Below are 17,062 nucleotides of genomic sequence, written 5' to 3' on the forward strand. Positions count from 1 at the left end.
TACACTCAGTAAGTTTACATTAAGTTGATCCTAGGGCCATACAATTTCAGCATAAAATTCATTGGACTGGATCAGAAAGAGTCAGACTTGACTTTACATGTTTTATTGGAGTTGGCTGCCTGAAGAGCTGTGTGGATAAAGACTGAGCAGTGGTTATCTGCTGTTTCTGTAGGACATGAGAAAGATGACACCCATGCAAATAGTTGTGATCTTAGCATGAATTCGAGGCAAAGAGTTGCAGCTTCTCATCTAAATGTTTTCGAAAGATTCTGTAGAAGTGGTCTTGCGTGAACTTTTATAGGATAATATGTACTCTTGGTCACGCTCTGCTTCTGTATTGGTCAAATGAATATTTATTTATTTCCTTTAGACCAATGGGACCAGTCTCTGGCCAGGAATCTGGGAAATGGGCTAGGTAGCGCCCAAAATGAATGCTGGCTTTTGGAGTGTAGGCTTTTAGGATTGCATAATACTATCCTTTATAATTACTGCACTCCTAATCTGTAATGATAGGCCATGTAAAAGGATATTCAGCGTCCACAAAAGACTGACTCTTCATAGTTCCTGGCTTAGTAGTAACAACCACAATGAGAATTTCTTGATTCAGAAAAGCAGAATAAAATTCTCTAAATTTCAAAGAGTAAAAATTATTATTAAATTCCATATTTTCTTACCAAGTGAATCACCCTTCAGCTACTTCAGGTGCTCACCGTTGTTTTATTGATTCCTTGCTTCAAGTTTCGTTTTATCATATTTAATAGCAATTATTGACATTTTTTATGACTTCTCATAAAACTGGAGGCCAAAGCAAGTGGACTCACTTGCAAAAATTCTGAAAGTAAGATTAGTACTTCCATCTTCCAGAACTTCCTAATCCTACATACACTAAAGGAACCTGAGTGTCACTAAATGTGTGCCTTGGGTTCTCACCTCTCCATCTCACATCCTCCAGCTGCACCAACAGTTAAAGCCAATCTTGATAAAAGTTCTTTATTAGTGTGTTCTCATCAAAAAACACCATACTCTACACTAAAAAGCTAAGGAGTCAGCCAAGTTACCATTTGCCTTTCATCACTGTCTTAAATCTTGGAAGTTTAGATTTCAGAAGACCAAACAGTATTCCATTTAGAATTATAAAGCATTATGAAACCAACAAGGTGCTTTAATTTCACTCAATTTACATTTAGGACCTCTCAGCTGCTATTTCTCAAGAGTTGCTGAGAAACAGTTTTTACTAAATCTACAGAGCATTTTAAAAAGGGTGTAATTTTCCTCCTACAACATGGAATGTAGAGAAGCTAGCTAATCAAAAGCAGGCTCTTTACTAATGTAACAGTGATACAAACAATATTAAATATTAAAAGTTTTATTCTTGGAGAAATATTTATGAGTTATGGGAAAAAGTAACACATAAAAAGTATAAAAAGTAACCACAGAAACTTAAAATATTAACAGCACATACAAACAAATGGGTTAGCCTGTACTGTGAAATGGTAAATGGACTGAACAAAGTATTATGTTCCATTTTCTCTTATCTACACTCATCAGAGTTAATATTGTGCAAAATGCTGGGCTATGCTATCTGTTCCCATTTGTAAAGAAGACTTCTGCACACTTTTCAATGCTCTCTTTTTCTTTTTGATAGGCAGAAAGTTTCATATATACAATTTGCGTATTTTTCTGTCAACGGTTTCTGCAGGTCAGTGTAAAAATAGAATGATTTGATCTTTTTAAAAGTGTGCTGCTTTTTGAAAGAACTTTTAAAGAAAATTTTTAGAACTGGGTGTTATACGCAACTAATGAATCATTGAACATGACATCAAAAACTAATGATGTATTATATGTTGGCTAATTGAATTTAAATAAAGAAAAAAATTTTTTATTTCATTTGTTTTTGAGGGAGCAGGCACAAGAAGTTTAGAAAGATTAGGCATACTTTATTCAATGTATTGAAATGATTTTATTTCTCTTCTGGTACACTGAGGTATGAGCCACTTAAACACTCAAATGGGGTGATCCTGTGGATGGTACAATGACAAATACCTTTTTAAACAAACATCTCATTGGTACTTAGCTGTGAGGGCAGAGTACCAAACTGAAGGCAGAACCTAAATTCCTTTTTCAGCATATGCATTAAGAAGTAATTGTACATCTAAAACCTTTAGAGTCTTTTCAGTTTCGTTGCCCTGTCATTATAAATATGCACTGTATGGTTTCTCTTCTTTAAGAGCTTAAATATAAGGCAGGCATATACATTTCTGTCAGCACCATCCCAGTCACATCATCTCTCTCCCACATATAAATACTTACATAAGGTTAATTTATACCTGCATTTAAGAATGTTTGTATTTTGTATCCATATGATTTTAATTTTGTAGAATATTAGGTTACTTTACATTCTCTATATCATAAATCCATCTGTATCGCATCCCTCTGTCAGGAAGGCGTGTCTAGTATCTGTCCAAAATCCCTCCTGTTTTCGTGGACGTCCGTTTCCTCTGTGTGTGACCTTCGCTGATACAAAAAACAGCTGTTCACCATTTTCTATGTAATGTCTTTTTACATGGATCAGACTTTGTATGTCAAACTGAATTCCGGGGTGCCACAAGAGACTTGGGTAGAAAACCCTACGTTTGATTTGGGAAAGAAAATTCTCTGTACTGATGGGAATAATTGCACCATTATACAGCTTTATTATTCATAAGCTGGCTTAGTCTTTGAAATGGAAAATTATGATCTAATTTAAATTCACACATTTAAGATATTAAGCGGATCCCTGCTGTGCAACAGCTTGAAGCGTGTATTCCAACACTGTCCTCAGAAAACTATTTCACGTGAGGCCAGGGCTGCTAAGAGTAAAAGGTGATTTTATTAAGTGTGATAAGACTTCCAAAGACCATGAAAAGAAATAACCCTTCCTCAAAGATCAATTGCTAACATATTTACATACAATACACAAAAGAACTGCCGAAGTAATTTAAGAAAACTTTTTTTTTCAAATTGCCCCCACAAATATCTACTGGACACATGCTACATCGCACTCACTATGCTTTATGACAGTGTTATTCTAGAAGGATTCCTGAGGTGGCCTCCACGGATCCTTCTCCTGGTGTTCACACCCTGTTGTGATTCCCCTCCCCTTGTGTGAAGGCAGAAGCTTGACTTGTTCCCAACAAACAGAATATGGCAAAGGTGATGGGATGTATGTAATTATGTGTATGTGATTGCATGGTTATGTACATAAGATTATAGTCCCGTCTCGCTGGGGTCTCTCTCCCTTGCTAGCTCCAAGGAAGCAGGCAGTCATGGTGGGATAATGAAGGCGGCTTCTTGAGGCAAAGGGGGGCTCCCAGCCAACAGCCTGTTAGGGTCTCCAGCCAGAACTCAGCAAGAAAAAGAATCCCTCGGTTCTACCACCACAAAGAATTGGATTCTGCCAACAGCCTGAGTGCACTTGGAAGCAGGTCCTTCTCCCACTGACCCTCAGATGAGGCAGCTCTGGCTTCCCGCCCGGTTGCCTTGTGAGACCTCCCCTGAGCAGAAGACACTGTTTAGCGGAGCCTAGACCCCTTATTCACAAAAACTGGGAGATGACAAATGTGTGTTGCTTCAAGCCACTAACATTGTGGTAATATTGTTACAAAGTAGTAAATAACTAGGTCCTCACTCTTTCTTTGTCTTTCTTGACCTTGAAGTCTTGGAAGCATACAGGCCAGCTATTTTGTACAAAGTGCCTCAAACTGGGTGTGTTTGTTTGGAAATCCCTCAATCCGATCCTCAGGATTAGATTTAGATTCAGGAATAACATAGAAGTGATGTTGTGTCCTTCTCAGAATATCCTATTTAGAGGTTTATATGCTTGGTTTGTCCCACTGTAAGTGATATTAAATTGATCACTTGGTTAGAAAGGTATCCATAAGTTCTCTCCATTGTAAAGATACTATTTCCCCATGATGACTAATAAAAAACTTATGAGGAGATACTCCATTCATCATCAAACTCTCACTGATTAGTTTTAGTAACCATTCATGATCCTCTTACTACATAATTCCTTTTGTATTCATTAGTTAGCATTCTACTGTAAGGAACATTCTCTTCTTTCCTATTTACTTACTTACCTAGTGATTGATTTATACCAGAGTGAAATTACAGTTTCTTATTTTAGTCAGCTGTTAAAATCTGTTACTATTACTGTATCCCAATTTTGATATTTAAGTTGCTCTAGATTTGTCCATTGGAAGCTCCCTGCAGATATATCCTCTGTCCTTCTGATATATTGCCATCTTTTCAAGCCTTTCTAATTTTCTAGCAAAACAAGATTTTCCAGGCTTATCTAATACTTTCTGTGTCCTAGACCTGGAATTTTTTCTCCACAGACTTCTGATTCCTTTTAAAGTGAAGAATGGTTTTTAGACACCAAAATCTGGGTACTAACTGTACTCATTGCTACTGGAATGTCATAGCTTCTAGTACTTCTCAGTGACAGGGCTGAAGTAGATACAGAGATATATCCAACAAAATATGTGTAAGACAAATATACTAAAAACTACATTACTGGGAGAAATTTTAAAAGACTAGAATAAATGGATAAATCCACTATGTTCATGGATTATAAGACTCATCATTATTAAGTTGTCAATTATGAAAATGTCTTAGCATCTTACAAAGCTGCAAGTCTATATATTGGCTGGGATTGTGGTCACATCTGGGGCTCGAATGGGGAAATATCGACTTCTGCACTCACACAGGTTGTTAGCAGAATTTGGTTCCTTGTATTTGTAAGACTGAGGGATCCATTCTCTTGCTGACAGGAACTCCTTGTAGGCTGTCAGCTGGAGGGTACCCACAGCACTTAGAAACTGCCTGCATTTCTTCATCATGTGGGATTTCTCCCCGTGATACAACTCACACCCACACACAAACCCACATATTTAATTTTTAACCTCCAATTCCATTTCAACACCACAATGTACCTTCTAGTCTTCCCCCTTCAATAGTGAGGAAACTGGATCCCATTATAAGTGCAAATATATTAATTTTCTCAAGCCTGGAATACACTGGAAGGTTGCAAAGGGGACAGAATATACTGTATGGGATTTGAATGAAAAAAAAAGCAGGCCAGTCACTGATATGAGGAATTCTTAATCGCAGGACACAAACTGAGGGTTGCTGGAGTGGGGGGTGGGGTGGGAGGGATGGGGTGACTGGGTAATAGACACTGGGGAGGGTATGTGCTCTGGTAAGCGCTGTGAATTGTGCAAGACTGTTGAATCTCAGATCTGTACCTCTGAAACAAATAATGCAATATATGTTAAGAAAAAAAAAAAAAAGGAAGAAGAAGAAGGTAGCAGGAGGGGAAGAATGAAGGGGGGGAAATCGGAGGGGTAGACGAACCAGACGATGGACTCTGAAAAACAAACTGAGGGTTCTAGAGGGGAGAGGGGTGGGAGGATGGGTTAGCCTGGTGATGGGTATTGAGGAGGGCACATTCTGCATGGAGCACTGGGTGTTATGCACAAACGATGAATCATGGAACACTGCGTCTAAAACTAATGATGTAATGTATGGGGATTAACATAAGAATAAAAAAATTAAAAAAAAAAAAGCAGGTCAGGAAAGATTTCATGACTCCTGTAATTCACATTCCTTTTTTTGAGAATTTGATCATCATTGATTTATTTTTTTCTAGTTGTATGATCAAAACCTCAACAGTAGAGGTAGGTAGAAGTCAAATCATGCAGAACTTTGTAAGCCACATTAGAGAGTTTGGGTTTTATTCTACTACGATGGGAATTGGAGGCCTTTCTGTTAGGCCTCCATTGTGCATTTGTTTGTTGTAAATAGCATTAACAGCATTTTTAAAGTTATTTCCTGATAATGTTTATTATTTACTCAATCTTCAACTCATTCTAAAACAAGATTGGGGATGCTTAGGGCAATCCATACCAGTAAGTTAAAACATTAAAAAATCTATCAGATAGGGATAAAAAATAAAATGGAGCTGGGAAACAAGAGGTCAGGGTGAGGTCACCTTTAAGAACTTTAAAGTTACAGAGATTTGTTACAAATTTTATCTGAGATCTCTGGAGACTAGAACAGTTTGAAATAACTCATCCCCCAAACCACTGTGATATGCTCACTTCAAGTAACCAGCCTTCACAAGAACCCCCAATCTGCCATGTATACCACACAGAATTCAGACTCGCTAATGGCAGAATCCACGGATTGTTTTTCTTGTAGTAACTTTTCAGAAAACTCTCTGGTTTCTGATAATTTAACCCTTTCAGGTTAAGAGAAAAATGGACAGTTAGATAGTGCTTGTTTATTTAATCAAGGCAGCCAGCTGAAGCAAACAATTCAAGCCAAAAATTCACTTCATTTTTTGTAGGAAAGTATAGTTTTAAATTATAACTGACCCTCTGTTAGGAGAAAGGCATGGATTTCCACAGGGAAAAACTGAGCACTGAGGACAAAGTCTCGAGTTCACGAGCACTGTAATCACACATCAGGATCACAGAACTCGCATTTTAAAATCTGATATAATTTATTGCACATTATTTCACATTCTACTGCTTTGCTTACTTTTTGTTGGTTTGTGGTTACTTGCATACATCAGTGAAGTTTCAGAAAAACTATAATTATAGAAGGACAATTATTTAATGCAGGAAGGATAAACCATTGCATTGGCGGGTTGGAAGACATTTTTTAAAGTTCTTATATTATCAATTTAATTATGCATTTCTATGTAGTAATACTCATTCTATGAGTAATGTCTAACATTCTTGCCAAGAATAGTTTGAAAGGACTTTGTTAAAAGTATGTCAGCTAAATCACTATGGGTGTATCACTGCTAATGGTGTCGTTCACACGTTGTGAAACATACAACTCCATATTTCATTCTGCCCCCAAATTAGGTCATTGCAAAATACCGTTATTAAAACTGCAAATTGCGGGACAAGGAGATGGAGATGAGAACAAAGCAAAAGGAAGACACCCATTCCTTTTTGGAAAGCATGATTGGGATAGGACAAAATAGAGTAGGAAAGCTGAGCCCTTTGAAACGGATACTTTTTTGTGGGGTGTGTGTTAATTCCATTTAAATATAAATGACTAATAAAACTTGGGCTAACCAGTCTGCTCTGTACTATCCCCGGGTAGCGTCTATGCTCTCTAACCTAATTGTACAGAGGTTCCCTTGTCTTCTGACTTCATACACAAACCATGATGATTATTTCAGTTTTACCTTTTCCTTTTCCCAGAAAATCTTGTTGCAGTCATAAAAAGGGAATGTTTGATGCAAAGACGCCTAATTTATAATTATTTGTGGTTATTAACAACATAGTAATTACGGAAATGCCTTTGTTGGAAGTTACCCACCAGGAGCCGCAAATCCGTGGCACACACCCCCGGGCTGCCTGGGCTCGGAGGAAGGTCGATCCCTGCACCTTCCAGACCCCAGCCCTGGGGAGGAAAGCGAGGCCGGTCGGTCACTGTTCACTCAGACCTGAGAAAAGTCGCCAGGGTAGCCGCACCTCTTACTTTTGGTGGAAGGTTCCCCTAACTCCAGCTTTCAGGACTTGGGATGGGCGCACACATCGCGACTCTCCCTTTCGTACTGCGGGGCACTCTGCGAACACACCCCCAGTCACCTCTGCGCGCTCCCCGGAACCCGCTCAGCCCACAGCGCACCCCAGCGGCCGAGCGGCCTCCTTCCAGCGGCGGCCACGTAGCTGCCGGCGAGCTCGCCAGTTGCCTCCGCCGCCGCCTTGGAATCTGGGGCCCCGACGGCCGGCGAGACCCCGCCTCCGCCCGACCCCGGGGAGGCCGCGCGGCTGCTGCGCCTGCCCCAGCCGCCGCACCTGGGAGCGGTGATCACCAGGAGAGGTGGGGCGTGGCAAGAGGCTGGCCGGGCGCCGGAGCAGCTTCGCCAAAAGCCAGCCGGACCGGCGCAAGGCGGAGGGGGAGGGTCTCGGGGCAGAGGCCGGCTCCTCCGAGGGAGAGACCCCAGCTGGGGTGGAAAAGGGCACAAAGCAGCTGCACAGACGCTGGGCGCGGATCATGGAGCGGGCCAGCCCCGGCTCCGGGGAGTCGAAGCTGCAGCGGGACCAGGATTCCGTGGAAGCGTGGCTGGATGATCACTGGGACTTTACCTTCTCTTACTTTGTTAGGAAAGCCACCAGGTAAGAAGAGGGCCCCTGGAAGACCCACCCGGGGCGCTGAGAGTGACCTGGGGGCTCATCTCTCTCCCTTACTGAATTTTCCTCTTCCTTTACCATTAAACGACCTCGGTTCCCAGGCCCTTTGCTTTTGAAGTAGGTCTTTGGTCCTGCTAGGGTGTAGACACCTCGACTTTATGGCTAGTACAGTCGAAAAGCCCACGCGTGGGATTGGATCCAACTTGCTCAAAAAGTTCAATGCAAAAATGTACATGCGGACCCCCCCCCCCCCCACACACACACACACAGCCCGGCTGCCCCGGTATTCCCTGAGAGCAAGATTATTTACATACATCCGCGCTCACGGGCCTTCCCCCAGCCCTTCTTTAGCCTCCCAGTCCCCCTAAATCTCCTCAGCGAAACCAAAACAGTTTTGAGCCCCTTCCCTGCGGCTCCGGAAGCACCATTTCCAACTCGGTCCCAGCAGCTCCGCTCCTCCCCCGTCCCCCCTCGCCCTGGCCCTTGGCGGGGCGGGGAAGTCGGGGTAGGGGCGAGACCACGAGGAGCCCAAAGGCAGCAACATGCCGGAATCTTCCCAGAGTAAGCGCTGTCGCCTTTTGCCCCTTTCCAGTCCCTTGCTTGGCCCGGCGCTTCCTTTCACTCTCTCTTGCTCCCAAGGCGGCGCCGCTGGAAGGGCTCCGCAGAGGGGTTCGCGGCGCGCACACAAAGGGCGCTGGGGAGGCGCGGCGGGAGCCGACAGCGGGGCGCTGACGGGTCCCGCGCAGCCCCAGCCGACCCCAGAGGCCAGCTCTTCCCGGTCGAGAGCCAAGCGCCGGGGCGGCCGCTGCCGAGGGCGGGGCGGAGGGTGCCTGTCCTTTGGGAGGTGGCTGCCCGGGGGGCAGTTGGGGCGCGCGTGGGAAACGCTCCCGGAGAGTTGGGGAGGAATTGAGGTGGAAGCCGAGGAAGGAGGGGCCGGAGCGGAGAGTGGAGGCGGGCGGATGCCCTGAAGCCTGAGGAGTTGGTGGGAAGCCGCTGGCGCGGGCAAAGGCTTCTGCACGCGGACTCCGACTGCCTCCAGGACGCGCCTCTTTGGAGAAGAGTCCCGAACCCGCCGCCGCCGCCGCCGCCGCCGCCGCCTCCAGGCAGCGGCCGTCGGGCAGCTGGCGCGGGCTGCCTTGGCCGCCAGGAAAGCGCTCTCAAGGCGGTGATGGTGGAGCGGCCGGCCGAGGCCCGGCGCTGGGCTCCCCCCCGCCGGCGGTCGGCCTCCGCTCTGCCGGGCGCTCCCCGCCAGGGGGCGGCGCAGCGCGGAGCGAGCGGGCTGCGGCGGGCGGCGGCCCGGTGGCGGGGTCGGTAAGGGAGCAGGCGTCGAGTCACCGCCTCCCCTGGGCACGTCGTCGCCCCCCGGCGCCTCCCGGAGTCCAGAGTCTGCGGAGGCCGCGTGGTCTGCACGTGGACCTTCCTATGTTTGCTGTGTTGCCCTTTGGAGACAAAACAAGGTAGTCCCTTCAGCCTCCCCCCACTTGCCACTTTACCTTGGGGGCGCCCAGCGGGGGGCGGGGGGGCAGAGGGATGCTTCATTGAAAATGGACTGTCTGATATTTTTGTCTTCCTTTATTCTCTTACGGTGTATTCCTTTGGGATTTTAGAAGGGGCTCTTTTTAAGGCAGTTTCTCCTAAACGAGTTTGTGTCGATTTCATCCCTTTCGGGGGTTTTGGACCGAGGCGATAGCTTAGGGCAAATCTTATCTCTTCTGTTTAATTACTCCGCCCTCCTTTTAAAGTCCTCTTTCCCCGCTTTGGCTGTCTTCCTTCAAAATCTGAATCTGGAGCAACCAGAGGATAAACCCTGAAAAGAAAAGTGGTTTCTTTTCAAAGGACAGTTTCCTGCGAGTTCGGGGTGAGGCACGAAGGCCATCTAGATCTGGAACTATTGATTGTTGTGGGCCCCCAGTTTTCAAAGGTCACCTGCTACTCCGAGGCCATCTGTCCCTAGTTTCCTTTCACCCTTGCGCACTTCCACTTTTCTGCCCCCATTGAATGGGGAGCGGGCAGGAGAGCTGGGCTGATTTTTTTCAGTGTGTCAGGCTGTTCTTTGGAGATGTTCTGTAGGCAGATTATTAGTAGTTGAAAGAAAAAAGTGATTTGTCTTACAAGTCAACATCAGTGTCCTCTTCTTTTTTTCCTTCTCTCCCTTTAAAGACAGAAACTTAGGATAGTTTGGTGATCTTTTTAAGTAGTCATACATAAGAACACTTCACTCAGAGCCTGCCAAATCTTTGAAAGTAACATTTTATTGGAAGTTAAATGGAAGGGGTTACATTTAATTTTCTTTTCACATTACTTTTTCTCCCAAGTAGCACAGGATTACAGTCCTCATTTCTCAAAGTTACACTTTTCTGTGTAAAATTCAGATCATCTGAAACTCTGTATAAAGACTTTTTTAGTTACGGTTTTTATATTATAGTTGATGTTGACAATAGGCTGACCACTTTCTATGACATGTATGTGTATATATATTCTTATATATTTCTAAGAGTTTATGTTGAGTAAAACGTGGAAAACGAAAGTGTAAAATATTTAAGAGTAGTACAGGCCCTCCTTAAGTATAAAGTGCTGAAAGTTGTCAGTTTAAAGAATACGACCTAAGAGCTTGTGTGTAGTCAGAGGTTCCTGTTTGGGCTTATATTTGGTGGCATTAACTAGAGATTTAAGATTGAGAGATTAGACAGTAGTTGATTATAAAAATTCCAAACTTCTAAACCCAGTGTGATTCATATGGTTGTGGTAAAAACTTATTGCAGACATTTTAACTTTATAGCTAGGATTTTTTTTTTTTTTCTCTTTTAACTAGAAGCTGTTACTCTGCTTTTATCCTTTTTGTTACACTCTGTAAGTGTAAAATGAGTACTGTGTGTGATTCAGGACCCCATGAGACAGTTCTGTAGAAACATTTAACATGTTTTTAAATTTAAAATAAATTTGGATTCACTTAGATTGGCCATCTGTGCCGGTAAACAGGCATGTTGATGGAACTACTTCCATGCATGACATTCATGCATGCTTTTTTATCCTATTCCCAAACTGAATGATCTGTACTCAGTAGTAGTCACTGGACAGAATGAAGGTTTCTGGCATCCCTAAATTCTCATTTAAATACCCGTGAATTTTGGTTGACCTTGAAAGCAGTTCGGCTGCTATATTACATTGTTTCCTATAACTATCTTCAAATACAGAGCTAAGCACCTAGTTCAAAGCTACAAGCTTGGAGCATAGATGCTTTTTAGTAATCACAGCCTGTTGATGTGAATTTGAGTGTCAGTTAAACAATTCATAACATAATCTATTGGCATAAAAATTAACTGGAGACTAGTAAACTACAACATACGGAAACTCCCACCCTCACCATTCTAGACAACTTTGCAGTTCTACCCGCCTGAGATACTACTGTGTTAATTAAGGGCTCTAATCTTCATGCTTTTGCAAATGAAGGCTTCCGGGTGCTAATGCCACTTTAACAGCTGTTGTTATTCTTGACAGCATATTAAAATAATGTTACCTTTCATTAGTTACTAATCATTTCTGCCATTGTGGGTTATGTTTTAGATCATTTAGTATTGTAGGGGTAACGTGATTGACTTCTTATTGCTTTGTTTTGTACTAGGCAAAAGCTTGAGAATATTTGACATACAATGGAAATAGGAGTTACTAATGAGGACCAGTTTTTATGACCGCTTGGATCAAAGTCCAGAAACCGAAGTTTTACACTTCCATGTAACTTTCTATGAGAGACTTTTTACTTGACACTGCAAAACTGTGCTGAATTAGTTGACATTCTGGGTCCTGTGTTTGAGACTTTTTTCTTTTCTCTTTTCTTTCATATTTTTTTCTTATCTCTAAAAGCTGTAACATTTTTATTGGCAAGATATATTAAAATCAGATGATGGATATAAAATAAATATTGCCATCCACTTTTTAAAAACACTGTTTCTGTAATTACATAGGAATATAGTTTTCAATTTTCAAACAAATGATTTGTTAAGCATATTTTATTAAGCTGTCAGTAGTGTTGAAGATAATAAAACCCTGTGGTTATTGACTCAGTGTGACTTTAATATTATTTATAATATTTTTTATGATGGTAATTCTGATGCAGGAATGACCTTTTCTTTTTGTATTGTTTAGAAACAGGGTTCATATGGTCAGCTTTAAGCTGCTTTTTTAGTGCCCTGAAAGTACTCATGTGTATCAGATTCTTTCCTCCTAAAAGAAGCTGTAGGAGCCCTTATAATGATGTTTCCCATTGCCCTTCTATCGCTAGTGTTCTCAGGGTTTCAAATTCAGATCCATTTTAGAGTCTGCAATGCAAGGTCATGATTCCTAACAATGTGGTAGAATTAATGCAGTGGCAATTATTCATAGTTGCATATCTCAAAATAAATCTATTTGCTTAGCTAACAAAAACTTAAGTAGGCATATAGTACAATTCAGTAGCTTTTTTTCAGATCTGTGAAAATGGCTGATATTTTCATAAGATCATGTTTTCAACACCTCAAGGTGTACAATTTTTAGCATTTTGAATATGGTGTGCAACAAAATTTTCTTTTAAAGTAATTCCACCTAAATATTTAAATATTTAAAATATCTGAAACTGACCCTCCCCCCTCTCATGTGCTCTCTCTCATTCTCTCTCTCTCAAATAAATAAATTCTTTTTTTTTTTTTTTAAGATTTTTATCCATTTATTTGACAGAGAGAGACAATGAGAGAGGAAACACAAGCAGGGGGAGTGGGACAGGGAGAAGCAGGCCCCCCGCGGAGCAGGGAGCCCGATGCGGGGCTCGATCCCAAGACCCTGGGACCACGACCTGAGCTGAAGGCAGACGCCCAACGACTGAGCCACCCAGGCGCCCCAATAAATAAAATCTTAAAAAAAAAACCCAAACCAGGTTTTGGCGTCTTCTTCCCTCAGGCCGGTCTAGTAGACCACAACTACACACGCCCAGCCGGGACCCTGCGGAGCTTGACCACCCAGAACTGGGCGACCACGCCTACCCCCTGCGCCTGCGGACAGGCCAGCTCCGAAAAGCGCCCAGAGGACCTGCAGGCCCCGCCCCACGGGGCGGGGCCTAGAGGCTCATCGCGCCTGCGCGGAGGCCCGAGGGCGTGCTGCGCCGTTACTTTTGAAACGAGTGGCGGGGAACTGCTGTGGGCGTCTCTGCTGTCGCTCTCTGCCGGGGGAAGCGCACTCCTTCGTCTGTAGGACTGGCCATGGCGCTGCAGCTCTCCCGGGAGCAAGGCATCACCCTGCGCGGGAGCGCCGAAATCGTGGCCGAGTTCTTCTGTAAGTCGTCCTCGCGCAGGCCGGAGGGCGGGGTGAACTGAGGCCAGGCCGCCCGGTAGGCCCGGGGCTCAGCCGCGGAGGCGGGGGAAGCGGGAGGGGGTGGAGGGGAGGCCGCGAGGCCGCGAATTAAGCTCTCTCTGCCCCAGCCTCCTGCCCGGCGGGAGAATCTAGGAAGAAGCGGATGCAGACGCCGCCTCCGGGCTCCTTGCTAATGGTGGAGCTTGAGGCCTAGGTGCTGCTGAGGCCTGCGGCGCGATGTAGCCCCTCCACCTGCAGCGTTGCTTTCAACTACAGAGCCAGGCACTTTCCGCCCGCCCCCAGCCTCCGCGACTTCAGACGGAGTAGGACCGGGGTGGGGGCCACGTATATTTTTAACAACCCCTCGGCCCCTCTTTGATTCTGGTATTGGCGGTGATGGACTAGAGTTAGGAAACGCCATTCCGGACCAGGACAGTTGTGCCTTCTGATAGGATCTGGCAGGACTTGTGAGGAGAAAAGGAGGAAAAAGAGGGAAAGGTTTGCTGAGAGCATTGCAGAGAACAGTTAATCAGTTGCTAACTGAGATGCAAAAGCCTATTTTGACACCCTCTAACCACATAATCTGAATTGGGACTTGGATTACAGTGAGTTGTAGTACTACTTTGACAGTAGATTAATGCAGTTTGGCGTTTTTCTCTTTTTTTGCCACAGAAATGCAGGTATCGTGTTCTCTCTTAATTAGAAGCAAGGTTTTAAGAATGTTTAATGCCACTTTTTAGGAATACTTTTATTACAGCCCATCAGGGGCTGTAACTTTAACCTACGAATTGGTGTGGGAGGGAGACACAATTCAATCTGTGGCAAGCAGCAATAGTTCAGCTCTCCCCACCGCGGCGTGCACTCACGCACGCACGCACGCACGCATTCTCGCGCACTCCCGCACGCATTCTCGCGCAGGCACGCACGCATTCCCGCGCACGCACGCACGCATTCTCGCGCACGCACGCACGCATTCTCGCGCACGCACGCACTCACAAGGCGCGGCCCCGGGAAAGGGGACTAGAGTTTATGTGTCCTACCGTCAGCAGCTGGGAAGCTGTGTAGGCCCCTCTCTTCCTTCTCCAGGCCTTACAGGGGTCCTAGCCTGCTGCAAGGGGTAAGTTAAAGGGGTTTATGGAAGATCTTGCGGCACACTGGGCAACACTCCATCTGGTCAGCCATCAAAAGAGTTCTAAAGATCATTGAGTAAAAAATATATTCACTGGACATAGATTGGAAAAACAGCCAGTCTGCTTAGTCCCTGGGCCCAAGACATGGACAGTATTTGGAGGCAAGGGTACAACATAAGGAAATCATCAGAAGCACAGGCAAAGAATTATGTACCAGGATGTTCATAGAAGCATTATTTAAAGTTGCAGAACAACCAAAAAAAAAAACCTGGACTCAAACCAAATAGCCCAAAATATGGGATAGTTAAATAAGATGGACTATTAAACAGACATTAAATATTATGTTTTCAAAATATATTTAATTAAATGGAAAAATACCAGATACTGTAAAGTTAAAAAACATGCACAGCCGTATATATAGTATGTTTTAAATCAGTGTCAAAAGTGCTACGTTCAAAATGAGCCGAGACTTGTGAAAAATACTTAGGACAATATAAAATACTCTTCCATCATATTTTAGGCAATGAGAAAAGACAAGGCAGGAAAAGAACCGTACTGCTTGGGGAAGAGAGCAATTTGCTAACAAACATTAGAATTTCTTTTTCTCCAGCCAGGAAAATGATCTTCAAATTCTACAAATAGAATATGCAAAGAAAACGTAAATTTCAACACCAAATGGTGAAGAAAGCTAGTAGTCCATAGTTTAGATAAAGATAAAAATCCTGTGTTTGTGTACCATCACATCTATGACACTGGGCACATTGGCACATAATACCATCTCAGTTAAACTTGTGACAAACAACTAAGTATAAGAATGAATACAATGAATACACACTGAGAAGTATTCAAAATGGTGGTTATCAGTAGCTTAGAAGTGGGAGATATGCAAAGATAATTGATTAAAGGGTATAAACTTCCAGTTACAGGATTAGCAAGTTCAGGGGCACCTGAGTGGCTCAGTGGGTTAAGCATTTGCCTTTGGCTCAGGTCATGATCCCGGGGTCCCGGCATTGGGCTCCCTGCTCAGTGGGGAGCCTGCCAGGGAGCCTGCTTCTCCCTCTCTCCTCGCTCTTGCTCTCTCTCGCTATCTCTGTCTCTCTCAAATAAAAAAATAAAATTTTGAAAAAAACTAAGATTAACAAGTTCTGGGGCTCTAATGTATAACATGGTGATTACAGCTAATAATACTTTGTATTATATATGTTTATTTATATTTATATTATTATAGCTAATAATACACTTTAAAGTTGGTAAAAGAGTAACTCTTAAATGTTCTCACTACAAAAAAGAAATGGTAATTATGTGACAGGACAGAGGAGTTAGCCATAGGATTATGACTTAGTCATAATCATTTTGTAATACACAAGTTTATTAAATCAACACCCTGTATACCTTAAACTTACACAATGTTATATGTCAATTCCCTCTCAATAAAGTGGGGTAAAATTTTTTAAATATATATTTTTTAAAGTATCAAGGACTTCAAAAAAATTCAGTGATATATCGAGTTGCTCAAAAAATGTCCAGGTATGTCCTCAGTATTTGTAGATAAATTTCAAAACATCAACGAATCTCTTGAACGGTTTCAGAAGAGTGTGTAGAGATTTTCCAATAATTTATCCTGGAAATGAAAATTGATGTATTCGATACATTCAATCCTAAAGACCAAGGAGATGTTAGAGCAGATTGCCATACAGGTGATTGATCAGAAGGGATTGTCGTGCTTAATGTCAAAACAATTATATATCCTTTTATCCATATGTGACCCAACAGAACTCAGCCTCTGCTGGTAATTGTCTTTCATTATTTGGTTAAAAATTTTTTTTTTAACAAAAATAGGGAACCACTGGAGATTTTTGAACAGGGAAACACCTCTCATTGATAAAGATCAGTCAGTTCTGTACCTAATACACTGGAAATTGAAGAGACTGGAGGCCTAAAGATCAAGCATATGACAAACTAGAATATTCTAGGTAAAAGCAGTAATAGGGTAAGAAATACAAAGTAAAAGTCAAAAGGGTGTTAATAGTAGAGACATAAAGAGAAAAGCAGCAGTACAACTGACCTAGCTGGAAGATGGAAACAGAAAAAATCAGAGACTATGCCAAGATTTCAAAATTGGATGGCTAAGTGAATAGTTGTGCCATGACTAGAAAGAAGAAAGTCGTGTTTCCTAACTTAGAGTGAGGTGATGCTTAATTCGATTATTACTCATTATACGTTGGAACTCTCAAATAGCGCATTGAGATTATGGACCCGGCCCTCTGGAGAAAAGTATATGCAGTCCTGCGCCTACACCGTGACCGAACCCGGGAGGTGGGGGTGTGGGGGTGGGGGGGCGCCGAAGTTGTGCACATAGCCTGCTGGGCCAGGTGGAGCACGCCATCTGCTGTAACTGATATTCGCAAAAATGAGTCC

General features: G+C 43.3%; 1 pseudogene; it reads left to right on the forward strand.

Moving 5' to 3' along the window:
- Positions 1–7,712: 7,712 nt before the first annotated feature.
- The window catches only part of LOC135363647 (mitotic spindle assembly checkpoint protein MAD2A-like), a 51,029-nt pseudogene continuing 41,679 nt past the window's right edge, over positions 7,713–17,062 (forward strand).

The sequence above is a fragment of the Mirounga angustirostris genome, unplaced genomic scaffold (assembly GCF_029215605.1).
Source record: "Mirounga angustirostris isolate CCGP_5_RB_7025 unplaced genomic scaffold, mMirAng1.0.hap1 SCAF_2, whole genome shotgun sequence".
NCBI lineage: Eukaryota > Metazoa > Chordata > Mammalia > Carnivora > Phocidae > Mirounga > Mirounga angustirostris.